Here is a 13,119-nt window from a genome sequence, read left to right on the forward strand (position 1 = left end):
ATTCTCTGTTAGCCTTTTATTTAATGGTTTAGCAGCCACTAAAAATTCTTGCTTGAATCAATTATTCCATTGAGAGTTGCAAAGTGATCACCTTCTGTTTTTTGGGGGTTGTTTTTCTCATTCCTTGAGTTGGATGATTGGTTCATTATTTTTCAACCTTCCTACTGCATTCTAATATAACATTTAGTGCTATAAAATTACAATCTAAGTCTCATGCAAATTTTGATATATGATACTTTTATAACTACCATTCAGTTCAAAGGTTTTATGATTCCCATTTTTTTCCTTAACCCATTTGTTATTTACAAGTAGATTTTAAACCTTCAGACGTCTCTTAGAGTTATCTGTTTATTATTGTTTTAATTTAATTATGTTTTGTTCAGAGGACAATGGTTTTTATAATCCTGATACTTTGGTATTCGGTGAAAGTTGCTTTTAGGCTTAGTTTGTGGTCAATTTTTTTTTTAAATTTCATGCATAATTGAGAAGAATTATCAGCTCTCTGATTTTTTGGTAGAGGATTTTATGTATTACTAACAGTTTAAGAAATTAATTCATTGTTTTATCCATCCACAGCCTTAAAAAATGTTTAAATCTAGTTAATCAATCACTTAGGAGACTGTTAAATCTCCCACTGTTGAGGTGGATTTGTCAATACTTTTCTTGCTGTTGTATCGAGCATTGCTTTATATATTGCTATATTATATATCTGATATTCACACATTTAGAGTTGTTATATCTATCTAACAAATAATTCATTTAATCTGTAAGATCGTATTAGTATAAAGGCAGTGTCCAATATTTAGTTCCCCTTTGTGTAATCTCTATAATTAGTCTTCATATGTATTATGTTTTTATAGTCAAGATTTGTTCAGGTTTACTGTCCTAGTTGTCACTTTCTTTGCTTACCTTTCTTTCTTTTTGGATTTTTTTTCCCATTTCATAAAGCATATAGTTTTTGAATTCTTGTAATGATAAATTTTATTGTCACTAAACATTGATTTGTAAAGAAGGTGCTTATTTTTGTCATTCTTTTTTTTGGAGACAGTGACTCACTCTGTAGCCCAGGTTGGAGTACAGTGGCACCACCTTGGCTAACAGGAGCCTTGAACTCCCAGGCTCAAGTGATCCTCCCACCTCAACCTCCAGTGTAGCTGGAACTACAGGCACATGCAACCATGCCTGGCTAATTTTTTGGAGGGCTGGGATTACGGGCGTGTACCCCCACACCTGACCTATTTTGTCATTATTCTTATGTGATAGTTTAGGTGGGATAAAATTCCAAGGTCTAAATTCTTACTAGCCATGTGACTTTGAGAATGTTGCTTTACCTAACTCTTCCTCAGTTTTTTCACCAGTAAAATGAAAATTAACAGTATGCTCATTACTGGGCTTGCACCTGTAGTCCTAGCTACTCAGGAGGCAGAGGTGGAGGGTGGATTTTATGTATTTTATTTTTATTTAACAAACATTTGCATGGCATTTACTATTAGCCAGCCCTGTTTAAGAGTTACGAATGTTAACTCATTTAACTGACATAAGGTAGGTACAGTTTTTTATTTTTAGGAATGAGACTTTGTCTCTATTATGATTATTAAACTAAGAATAAAATCAACGGTTTTTGGAAATATGCTGGTCTAGATAAATAACCAGTAAACAGATTTAAAATTACTTGTATAACACGGCAAACATACTCTCAAAAACTTATACTTGCAAGGAAGTAAAAGATATCCCCATAGGCAAAATCTGAAGAAGAACCCAGAAAATCAGAGAAATAAACCAAAGAACTCAATATTTCTCAGCTGTCCTGGAGGAAAGTGTATATGTTTTGTGGGACGGGAATTGGTTTCAAAGTTGTTTGGTTTTAAGGGCTAAAGCCATAAGATAATGACTTGAACTTGTGTGATTTCACTAGTTGAGACTGAGCCAGTCAAATGGCTGTACGATTCGTGAAAGTGTGGAATAGGAAAAAATAATCCTCATCTCTCATAAATTAAAAATAAAATACATGAAATAAATGAATAAGGTATGAGTTGCTTTCTCTCATGCCTTAAATATAGCATTCTACAGTTGTCTGCTGTTTACTGTTACTTTTGAAAGGTCGGTGGTTTATCTAATTGTCATTCCTTTTTAGGAAACCTGTCTTGTTTCTCTGTTTGCATTTGGGATTACTTCCTCATCTTTAAGTTTCTGCTGTTCCACTGGATTATCTAGGTATTTCACTTGTATTTATCCTGCTTGGGAGTGTTACACATTGTCATTTGGGGAATTTGTGTCTTTCGCCAGTTTGGAGAACATTTCAACCATTTCATTTTAAATATTTTCTCTCCATCATTTCATTTCTTGTTCATCTATGGAAATCTGAATAGACATACATTGGGCTTAGTTCTTCCATGTTCCATGGCTCAACTTCTCTTTCCCATTTTCCATTTCTTTCTCTCTGGAGCATTATACATCTGCAATAAAGTCTTCCATGTATTAATTCTCTGCTTAGCTCTGTCTTATCTGTTTTGTCCAACCTATTGGGTTTTTAATTTCAATAACATATTTTTATTTATACAAGTTCCATTTCATTGTTTTCCAAATTTGTCTGAACTTTTATGATAGTATTTACTAACTCACTTGTAATAAAATATTTTCTTGTTAGTTTTCTGATTTATGAGTTATGAACTCATGTTCAATGGAGTTTTTTTTTTTTTCAAGAATCCTATCTGGTTATATGGTCTAAAGAGAGTATGTGTCCCCTGAAGGGTTTTGAATGTGGTTCGTCCAGGTACTTCCCGTGATATTATGCATGATGCAACCACAGACCAATTTTATGTTGCTTTCTCAGCTGAAACATTCCTGGACCCCATAGAAAATGGACTGAAGAACTTGAGCCCATGCCAGGAACTCCATTATAAAAAATTCTCAGACCTGACATTTTACTTATCCATCTAGATCCCAGGTCAAGATTACAAGCATCCATGTTTTTTTTCCTGGGCTGGCAGATATTTCTTTTTTCTATTCCACACTTGCACTAATGGTACAGCCATTTGAATGGCTCAGTTTCAACTAGTGACATCACTAGTCAAGTTCAAGTTATTATATTTTGGCTTGAGCCCTTCAGACCAAACAACTTTGAAACCAGTTGCCACCACTCAAAATACATATTCTTTTCTCCAGGACAGCTGAAAAATATTAAGTTCGTTGGTTTGTTGCTCTTATTTTCTGGGTTCTTCTTCTGGTTTTGCCTATGTGGTATCCCTTACTTTCTTGCAAGTATAAGGTGGGTTTTTTTTTGCATGAGTGTTTTTTTATTTTATTTTTTATAATTTTTATTATATTTTAAGTTCTAGGGTACATGTGCACAACATGCAGGTTTGTTACATAGGTATGCATACATGTGCCATGTTGGTTTGCTGCACCTATCAACTTGTCATTTACATCAGGTATTTCTCCTAATGCTATCCCTACCCCAGCACCCCACCCCCCTACAGGCCCGACAGGCCCTGGTGTGTGATGTTCCCTGCCCTGTGTCCATGTGTTCTCATTCATTGTTCAACTCCCAATTATGAGTGAGAACACGCAGTGTTTGGTTTTTTGTCCTTGTGATAGTTTGCTGAGAATGATGGTTTCCAGCTTCATCCATATCCCTGCAAAGGACATGAACTCATCCTTTTTTATGGTTGCATAGTATTCCATGGTGTATATGTGCCAAATTTTCTTAATCCAGTCTATCATTGGTGGACATTTGGATTGGTTCCAAGGCTTTGCTATTGTTAATAGTGCCGCAATAGACATATGTGTGCAAGTGTCTTTATGGTAGCATGATATATAATGCTTTGGGTATATGCCCAGTAATGGGATCGCTGGGTCAAATGGTATTTCTAGTTCTAGATCCTTGAGGAATTGCCACACTGTCTTCCACAATGGTTGAACCAATTTACACTCCCACCAACAGTGTAAAAGCGTTCCTATTTCTCCACATCTTCTCCAGCATCTCTTGTTTCCTGACTTTTTCATGATCGTCATTCTAACTGGCATGAGATAGTATCTCATTATGATTTTGATTTGCATTTCTCTGATGATCATTGATGATGAACATTTTTTCATAAGTCTGTTAGCTGCATAAATGTCTTCTTTTGAGAAGTGTCTGTTCATATCCTTTGCCCGCTTTTTGATGGGGTTGTTTGTTTTCTTTCTTGTAAATTTAAGTTCTTTCTAGATTCTGGATATTAGCCCTTTGTCAGTGGGGTAGATTGCAAAAATTTTCTCCCATTCTGTAGGTTTCCTGTTCACTCTGATGATAGTTTCTTTTGCTGGGCAGAAGCTCTTTAGTTTAATTAGATCCCATTTGTCTATTCTGGCTATTGTTGCCATTGCTTTTGGTGTTTCAGTCATGAAGTCTTTGCCCATGCCTGTGTCCTGAATGTTATTGCCTAGGTTTTCTTCTAGGATTTTTATGGTTTTAGGTCTTACATTTAAGTCTTTAATCCATCTAGAGTTAATTTCTGTATAAGGTGTAAGGAAGGGATCCAGTTTCAGCTTTCTACATATGGCTAGCCAGTTTTTCCAGCACCATTTATTAAATAGGGAATCCTTTCCCCAGTGCTTATTTTTGTCAGGTTTGTCAAAAATCAGATGGTGGTAGATGTGTGATGTTACTTCTGAGGTCTCTGTTCTGTTCCATTGGTCTATATCTCTGTTTTGGTACCAGTACCATGTTATTTTTGTTACTGTAGCCTTTTAGCATAGTTTGAAGTGAGGTAGCATGATTCCTCCAGCTTTGTTCTTTTTGCTTAGGATTTTCTTGGCTATGCGGGCTCTTTTTTGGTTCCATATGAACTTCAAAGTAGTTTTTTCAATTCTGTGAAGAAAGTCAGTGGTAGCTTGATGGGGATGGCATTGAATCTATAAATTACCTTGGGCAGTATGGTCATTTTCATGATATTGATTCTTCCTATCCATGAGCATGGAATGTTCTTCCATTTGTTTGTGTCCTCTTTCATTTCATTGAGCAGTGGTTTGTAGTTCTCCTTGAAAAGGTCCTTCACATCCCTTGTAAGTTGGATTCCTAGGTATTTTATTCTCTTTGTAGTAACTGTGAATGGGAGTTCACTCATGGTTTGGCTCTCTGTTTGTCTGTTACTGGTGTATAGGAATGCTTGTGATTTTTGCACATTGATTTTGTATCCTGAGGCTTTGCTGAAGTTGCTTATCAGCTTAAGGAGATTGTGGGCTGAGACGATGTGGTTTTCTAATTATACAATCATGTCATCTGCAAACAGAGACAATTTAACTTCCTGTTTTCGTAATTGAATACCCTTTATTTCTTTCTCTTGGCTGACTACCCTGGCCAGAACTTCCAACACTATGTTGAATAGGTGTGGTGAGAGAGGGCATCCCTGTCTTGTGCCAGTTTTCAAAGGGAATGCTTCCAGTTTTTGCCCATTCAGTATGATATTGGTTGTGGGTTTGTCATAATTAGCTCTTATACATTCCATCAATATGTAGTTTATTGAGAGTTTTTAGCATGAAGAGCTGTTGAATTTTGTCAAAGGCCTTTTCTGCATCTATTGAGATAATCATGTGGGTTTTGTGATTGGTTTTGTTTATGTGATGGATTACATTTATTGATTTGCATATGTTGAACAAGCCTTGCATCCCAGGGATGAAGCCCACTTGATCATGGTGGATAAGGTTTTTGATGTGCTGCTGGATTCGGTTTGCCAGTATTTTATTGAGGATTTTTGCATCAATGTTCATCAGAGATATTGCCCTAAAATTCTCTCTTTTTTTGTTGTGTCACTGCCAGGCTTTGGTATCGGGATGATGCTGGCCTCATAAAATGAGTTAGGGAGGATTGCTTCTTTTTCTATTGATTGGAATAGTTTCAGAAAGAATGGTACCAGTTCCTCTTTGTACCTCTGGTAGATTTCGGCTGTGAATCCATCTGGTCCTGGACTTTTTTAGGTTGGTAGGCTATTATTGCCTCCATTTCAGAATCTGTTACTGGTCTATTCAGAGATTCAAATTCTTCCTGGTTTAGTCTTGGGAGGGTGTATGTGTCCAGGAGCTTATTTATTTCTTCTAGATTTTCTAGTTTATTTGTGTAGAGGTGTTTATACTATTCTCTGAAGGTAGTTTGTATTTCTGTGGGATCAGTGGTGATATCCCTTTTATCATTTTTTATTGCATCTATTTGATTCTTCTCTCATTTCTTGTTTATTAGTCTTGCTACCAATCTATCTATTTTGTTGATCTTTTCAAAAAACCAGCTCCTGGATTCATTGATTTTTTGAAGGGTTTTTTGTGTCTCTATCTCCTTCAGTTCTGCTCTGATCTTAGTTATTTCTTGCCTTCTGCTAGCTTTTGAATGTGTTTGCTCTTGCTTCTCTAGTTCTTTTCATTGTGATGTTAGAGTGTCAATTTTAGATCTTTCCTGCTTTCTCTTGTGGGCATTTAGTGCTATAAATTTCCCTCTACACACTGATTTAAATGTATCCTAGAGATTCTGGTACATTGTGTCTTTGTTCTCATTGGTTTCAAAGACCATCTTTATTTCTGCCTTCATTTTGTTACGTACCCAGTAGTCATTCAGGAGCAGGTTATTCAGTTTCCATGTAGTTGTGCGGTTTTGAGTGACTTTCTTAATCCTGACTTCTAATTTGATTGCACTGTGGTGTGAGAGACAGTTTGTTGTGATTTCTGTTCTTTTGCATTGGCTGGGGAGTGTTTTACTTACAATTATGTGGTCAGTTTTAGAAAAGTGTGATGTGGTGCTGAGCAGAATGTATATTCTGTTGATTTGGGGTGGAGAGTTCTGTAGATGTCTGTTAGGTCTGCTTGGTCCAGAGCTGAGTTCAAGTCCTGGATATCCTTGTTAACCTTCTGTCCTGTTAATCTGTCTAGTATTGACAGTGGAGTGTTAAATTCTCCCATTATTATTGTGTGGGAGTCTAAGTCTCTTTGTAGGTCTCTAAGGCCTCTTTTTATGAATCTGGGTGCTCCTATATTGGGTGCATATAGATTTAGGAGAGTGAGCTCTTCTTGTTGAATTGATCCCTTTACTATCACATAATGGCCTTCTTTGTCTCTTTTGATCGTTGTTAGTTTAAAGTCTGTTTTATCAGAGACTAGGATTGCAACCCTTGCTTTTTTCACTTTCCATTTTCTTGATAGATCTTCTTCCATCCCTTTATTTTGAGCCTATATGTGTATTTGCACATGAGATGGGTCTCCTGAATACAGCACACTGATGGTTCTTGACTCTTTATCCGATTTGCCAGTCTGTGTCTTTTAATTGGGGCATTTAGCCCATTTACATTTAAGATTAATATTGTTATGTGTGAATTTGATCCTGTCATTATCATCTTAGGTGGTTATTTTGCCCATTAATTGATGCAGTTTCTTCATAGCGTCGATAGTCTTTACAATTTGGCATGTTTTTGCAGTGGCTGATACTGGTTGTTCCTTTTCACATTTAGTGCTTCCTTCAGGAGCTCTTGTAAGGCAGGCCTGGTGGTGACAAAATCTCTCCTCATTTGCTTGTCTGTAAAGGATTTTATTTCTCCTTCACTTATGAAGCTTAATTTGGCTGGATATGAAATTCTGGGTTGAAAATTCTTTTCTTTAAGAATGTTTAATATTGACCCCCACTCTCTTCTGGCTTGTAGGGTTTCTGCTGAGAGATCTGCTGTTAGTCTGATGGGCTTCCCTTTGTGGGTAACCTGACCTTTCTCTCTGGCTGCCCTTAACATTTTTTCCTTCATTTCAACCTTGGTGAATCTGACAATTGTGTCTTGGGGTGGCTTTTCTCAAGGAGTATCTTTGTGGTGTTCTCTGTATTTCCTGAATTTGTACGTTGGCCTGCTTTGCTAGGTTGGGGAAGTTTTCCTGGATTATATCCTGAAAAGTGTTTTCTAACTTGGATCCATTCTCCCCGTCACTTGCAGGAACACCAGTCAAATGTAGATTTGGTCTTTTCACATAGTCCCATATTTCTTGGAGGCTGTGTTTGTTTCTCTTCACTCTTTTTTCTCTATCTTGTCTTCTCACTTTATTTCATTAATTTGATCTTCCTTCAGTGATATCCTTTCTTCCACTTGATCAAATCAGCTACTGAAGCTTTTGCATATGTCACGAAGTTCTCATGCCATGGTTTTCAGCTCCATCAGGTCATTTAAGGTCTTCTCTACACTGTTTATTCTAGTTAGCCATTCGTCTAACCTCTTTTCAAGGTTTTTAACTTCTTCGCGATGGCTTAGAACATGCTTCTTTAGCTCAGAGAAGTTTGTTATTATCGACCTTCTGAAGCCTACTTTTGTCAACTCGTCAAACTCATTCTCTGTCCAGTTTTGTTCCTTTGCTGGTGAGGAGCTGCAATCCTTTGGAGGAGGCGCTCTGGTTTTTGGAATTTTTCGCTTTTCCGCTCTGCTTTCTCCCCATCTTTGTGGTTTTATCTACCTTTGGTCTTTGATGTTGGTGACCTACAGATGGGGTTTTGGTGTGGATGTGGTTTTTATTGATGATGATACTATTCCTTTCTGTTTGTTAGTTTTCCTTCTAACAGTCAGGCCCCTCAGCTGCAGGTCTGTTGGAGTTTGCTGGAGGTCCACTCCAGACCCTGTTTGCCTGGGTATCACCAGCGGAGGCTGCAGAACAGCAAATATTGCTGCCTGATCTTTCCTCTAGAAGCTTCGTCCCAGAGGGGCACCCTCCTGTATGAGGTGTCTGTCAGCCCCTACTGGGAGGTGTCTCCCAGTCAGGCTACATGGGGGGTCAGGGACCCACTTGAGGAGCCAGTCTGTCCGTTCTCAGAGCTCAAACACTGTGCTGGGAGAACCACTGCTGTCTTCAGAGCTGTCAGACAGGGACATTTAGGTCTGCCAAAGATGTCTGCTGCCTTTTGTTCTGATATGCCCTGCCCACAGAGGTGGAATCTACAGCAAGGTAGTAGGCCTTGCAGAGCTGCGGTGGGCTCCACCCAGTTCCAGCTTCCTGGCCTCTTTGTTTACACTGTGAGCACAAAACCGCCTACTCAAGCCTCAGCAATGGCGGATGCCCCTCCCCCCACCAAGCTGCAGCGTTGCAGGTCGATCTCACACTGCTGCGCTAGCAGTGAACGAGACTCTGTGGCCCTGGGACCTGCTGAGCCACTCACGGGAGGGAATTTCCTGGTCTGCCAGTTGCAAAGACTGTGGGAAAAGCACAGTATTTGGGCAGGAGTGTACCATTCCTCTAGGTACAGACTGTTATGGCTTCCCTTGTCTAGGAAAGGGAAATCCCCTGACTCCTTGAACTTCCTGGGTGAGGTAACACCCCGCCCTGCTTCAGCTCACCCTCCACGGGCTGTACCCACTGTCCAACTTGTCCCAATGAGATGAACCAAGTACCTCAGTTGGAAATGCAGAAATCACCTATCTTTGTGTCGATCTTGCTGGGAGCTGCAGACCGGAGCTGTTCCTGTTCGGCCGTCTTGGAAGCCTCCGACAGTTTTTTTTGAGAGTATGTTTGCTATGTTATAAGAGTAATTTTTAAATGTGTTTACTGGTTATTTATCCAATCCAGCATATTTCCAAAAAATGAGTTTAGTTTTCCCAAAATATGTTCTGCAGAACACTCATATTCAATCCAGTGTAACTATGTGTTGGAAGAAAAAACTTAATGTTAGAAAAACTTTTTCTCTAAAACTTATCTTTAAATATATGTAAGAAAACTAATCTTAATTATACATTTTCTTATGTGCATGCAATGATTAGCCCTTAAGGAAATGCTGTGCCATTCTACAGAATGCCAGAAAGTCAAAGTAGCAAATGATATAACCACATCAAATGTGAGCTAGCCATCTCACTGATATATTATCTGTTCAGTGGTCAGTGACCTATGCGCAATCCCTTGATTTAAAATTCCAGTAAACATTTAATATTGTGTTGTAGTCTTAGGAGTCAATTCTGCCATTCCATCAACAGGTGGTGCCATTGTATTATAATTTGAATGTTGTGAAAGAAAAATATTTTGTCATTAGTTGCACTGATAAGCATCTCAGCTTTTTTGGAGCTGCTTTTGCACCCTGAGAAACTTTGACTTCAGGGTTTTAAAAAATGTTACATGGTTAAAGTTATATTGCAGAGCAAAACTGGCTGGATTCTTCTCACGTATATTAAGTCTAGAAATTGCACACTATATGTCTGCTATTTTGTCTACAAAGTCATGAAAAACCAAAAATAATATTCATAATAGGTAGTTATATATTCTGATATATAGAGAATATCTGCTTTAATATTTTTGATTCTGAAAATTCTCATCTTATTTTCATTTTATAAATTTAAAAAACTACTAGGTATTAGTAAAAAAAAAAAAAAATTCACTTTTTTGCAATACCAAGGAAAGCAAGACAATATTTGTGTTTTTTTCTTTACATATACCATTAAATATAACATGGGACATGGGCCACAGCTCTGCCAAAAGATCTCTTTGTAGCTATGTGTTGCCAGAAACAACACTGTGGAGATCCCTTTCGAGTTGTGGCAAGTCATGTGGGGACAGCTTGAGATGGGTAACCTCATATGCCCTGTCATAAAGAGAAGAAAGAAAGGATGACATCAGACTCTACCCCATTCTTTGTTCTGCCTGCAATTCACTGTTGTAAACTGGCAAAGCTATTTCCTCAAGGGTAGTTGTCAAAGTCACAGCATGATCACAGGAGGTGGTAATAGGAAGTTGGCATGAGCCACTGACAGAGAAATTAGTTTGAGGCTTCTTGTGATTCTCCTCAGGGATTTCAGGAACAGCCAGCTCTTCTAAGCTAATTAGTCCTACATTGTTGTGATGGATGATCAGAAAAAACAGTAATTGAAAATGATACAGTTCTTTAGTAATGCTAAAACTGTAAACAACAGAAATATCAAAAAATGAAACATTTAGAACCATTTGAATAAATTGGATGAATAGGTCAGCAGATGAAAAATTCAGTTTCAAAGTAGACAAAATAGGATTTATTTGGGAGCAGACATCCAAGTTAGGGGCTATATGTTAAATGATGCAATTATCAATACACTGAACATATTTTTTTCTTTTATTAATAGACTGGGAAATATTCTTAAAATCATTTTCCTTTGGTTTAAGTTTGAATATGTAGTTTTCATTTACACAGCATATATCTGTGGTTCACAGACACATTCTGAAATTTATTCTTGAGTTTATTCTCGTTCATTCTTATTATGCAACTCTCTCACAATCCCCATTTCACAATTAAGATACATTTTCAAAAGTTACTCCGAAAGTAAGAGTTGGAGCCCAGACTAAAAGCTAGATCTCTCTAAATTATGTTCTTTTTTATTCCACAATAGAGACTGAACAGATGAAATTTTAACTCTAACTATAGTTGCTCTGTTGTAGAGTAAGTGAGTAAGTTTAGAGGACAAATACAGTGTATAGAATAGTACAAATGTTAATTTTAGTTGTTTACTCCTTTTAGACATCGGAGTCTCACTAGGTTGCCCAGGCTGAAGTGCAGTGGCTATCCACAGGCATGATCATGCCACACTACAGCCTTGAATTGCTGGGCTCATGATCCTCATGCTTCAGCCTCCTGAGAAGATGGGACTATAGGCACATGCCACTGCATCTGGCTACAAATATATGTATTTGTATTTGTACATATATATTTGTACGAATATATATATTTTACAAATATATATATTTGCAAAATATATATATATTCGTACAAATATATATATTTGCAATATATATATATTTGTACAAATATATATATTTGCATATGTATTTTAATATATATAATAAAACATATGTATATATTTTGAGACAGAGTCTTGCTCTGTCACCAGGCTGGAGTGCAGTGGCATGATCTCAGCTCACTGCAACCTCTACCTCCCAGATTCAAGTGATTCTCCTGTCTCAGCCTCCCGAGTAGCTAGGACTACAGGCGTGCACCACCATGCCCAGCTAATTTTTGTATTTTTAGTAGAGACGGGGTTTCACCATGTTGGCCAGGATGGTCTTGATCTCTTGACCTCGTTATCCGCCTACCTCAGGCTCCCAAAGTGCTGGGATTACAGGCGTGAGCCACCGCCCCCAGCCAAATGTTGTTTTTATTAAATTGTGATAATAGATATTTTCCCCCTATCCTTTCCATGAATTGTGTTGCCATATGGTTCTATCTTCATTAAGGTTTAAATTGTGCATGCAGGACCTCTTTGACTTTCAGATCTGGAATTTTTTTTTCTAATTGGGATAGTAAGTGAAGAGTGGAAAATATACTTTTGCCTGGCACAAAAGAGAATGAGGGTAGATCCAAGGCTTATTTTGTTATTATTCAATTCCCATCTGCCATTACACTCTTTTAAAGCTTTTTTGCAGTTTCTTATCCATTCTGTGAGAGATAACAGAATACACTTTTGCCCTTTTTCCTTTATGTCAGGGAAGTGAATAACGATTTTTTTAATGAGGATGAACTTTTAATTTTGAGACTTTATATTTCTTGATAGCAGTAAGCACGCTTTTTATTCATTAAAAATTATAGCTCTTAATTGTTTTTACAGAAATTTTATGCAAAGTGGTCATATATTATATTACATCATATTCTTTAACTTAGAACTGATAAAAATAAGAGTTTGATTTATCATTGTTGAAGTTCGTAGAAAACAGATTTGGAGCTGCAAGAACATAACACACTTCCCCTGGAAAATACTCCAAGAAGTAAATCTCTGGACATTGTTTATAGCCCTAGTAGGATACAAGAAGAAATGTTCTTTATTTAGAAAAAGAATCATAAAGCTAGGAAATATTAGCTAAAATGTCAATAAGTAGGGAAAAAAAGAGAGAGGGATGGTAGAAAAATGCAGAGCTCCATAAACGTGGCTGTGATAGCTTGGGCTGCCATGAAAAATACCACTGAAGGAGTGGCTTAAACAACAGACATTCATTTTCTCACAGTTATAGAAGCTGGAAGTCCAAGGTTAAAGTGTAATCAGGGTTGGTTTTTGTGAGGCCTCTCTTCTTGGCTAATAGGCAGCTGCCTTCTCTCTGTGTCGTCACTTAGCCTTTCCTCTGTGCAAGCTTGGAGAGCACACTCACTCTCCCTTCTTCTTCTTGGAATGTCACCAGTTCTATGGG

The sequence above is a fragment of the Pongo pygmaeus genome, chromosome 8, assembly GCF_028885625.2.
Source record: "Pongo pygmaeus isolate AG05252 chromosome 8, NHGRI_mPonPyg2-v2.0_pri, whole genome shotgun sequence".
Classification (NCBI taxonomy): Eukaryota; Metazoa; Chordata; class Mammalia; order Primates; family Hominidae; genus Pongo; species Pongo pygmaeus.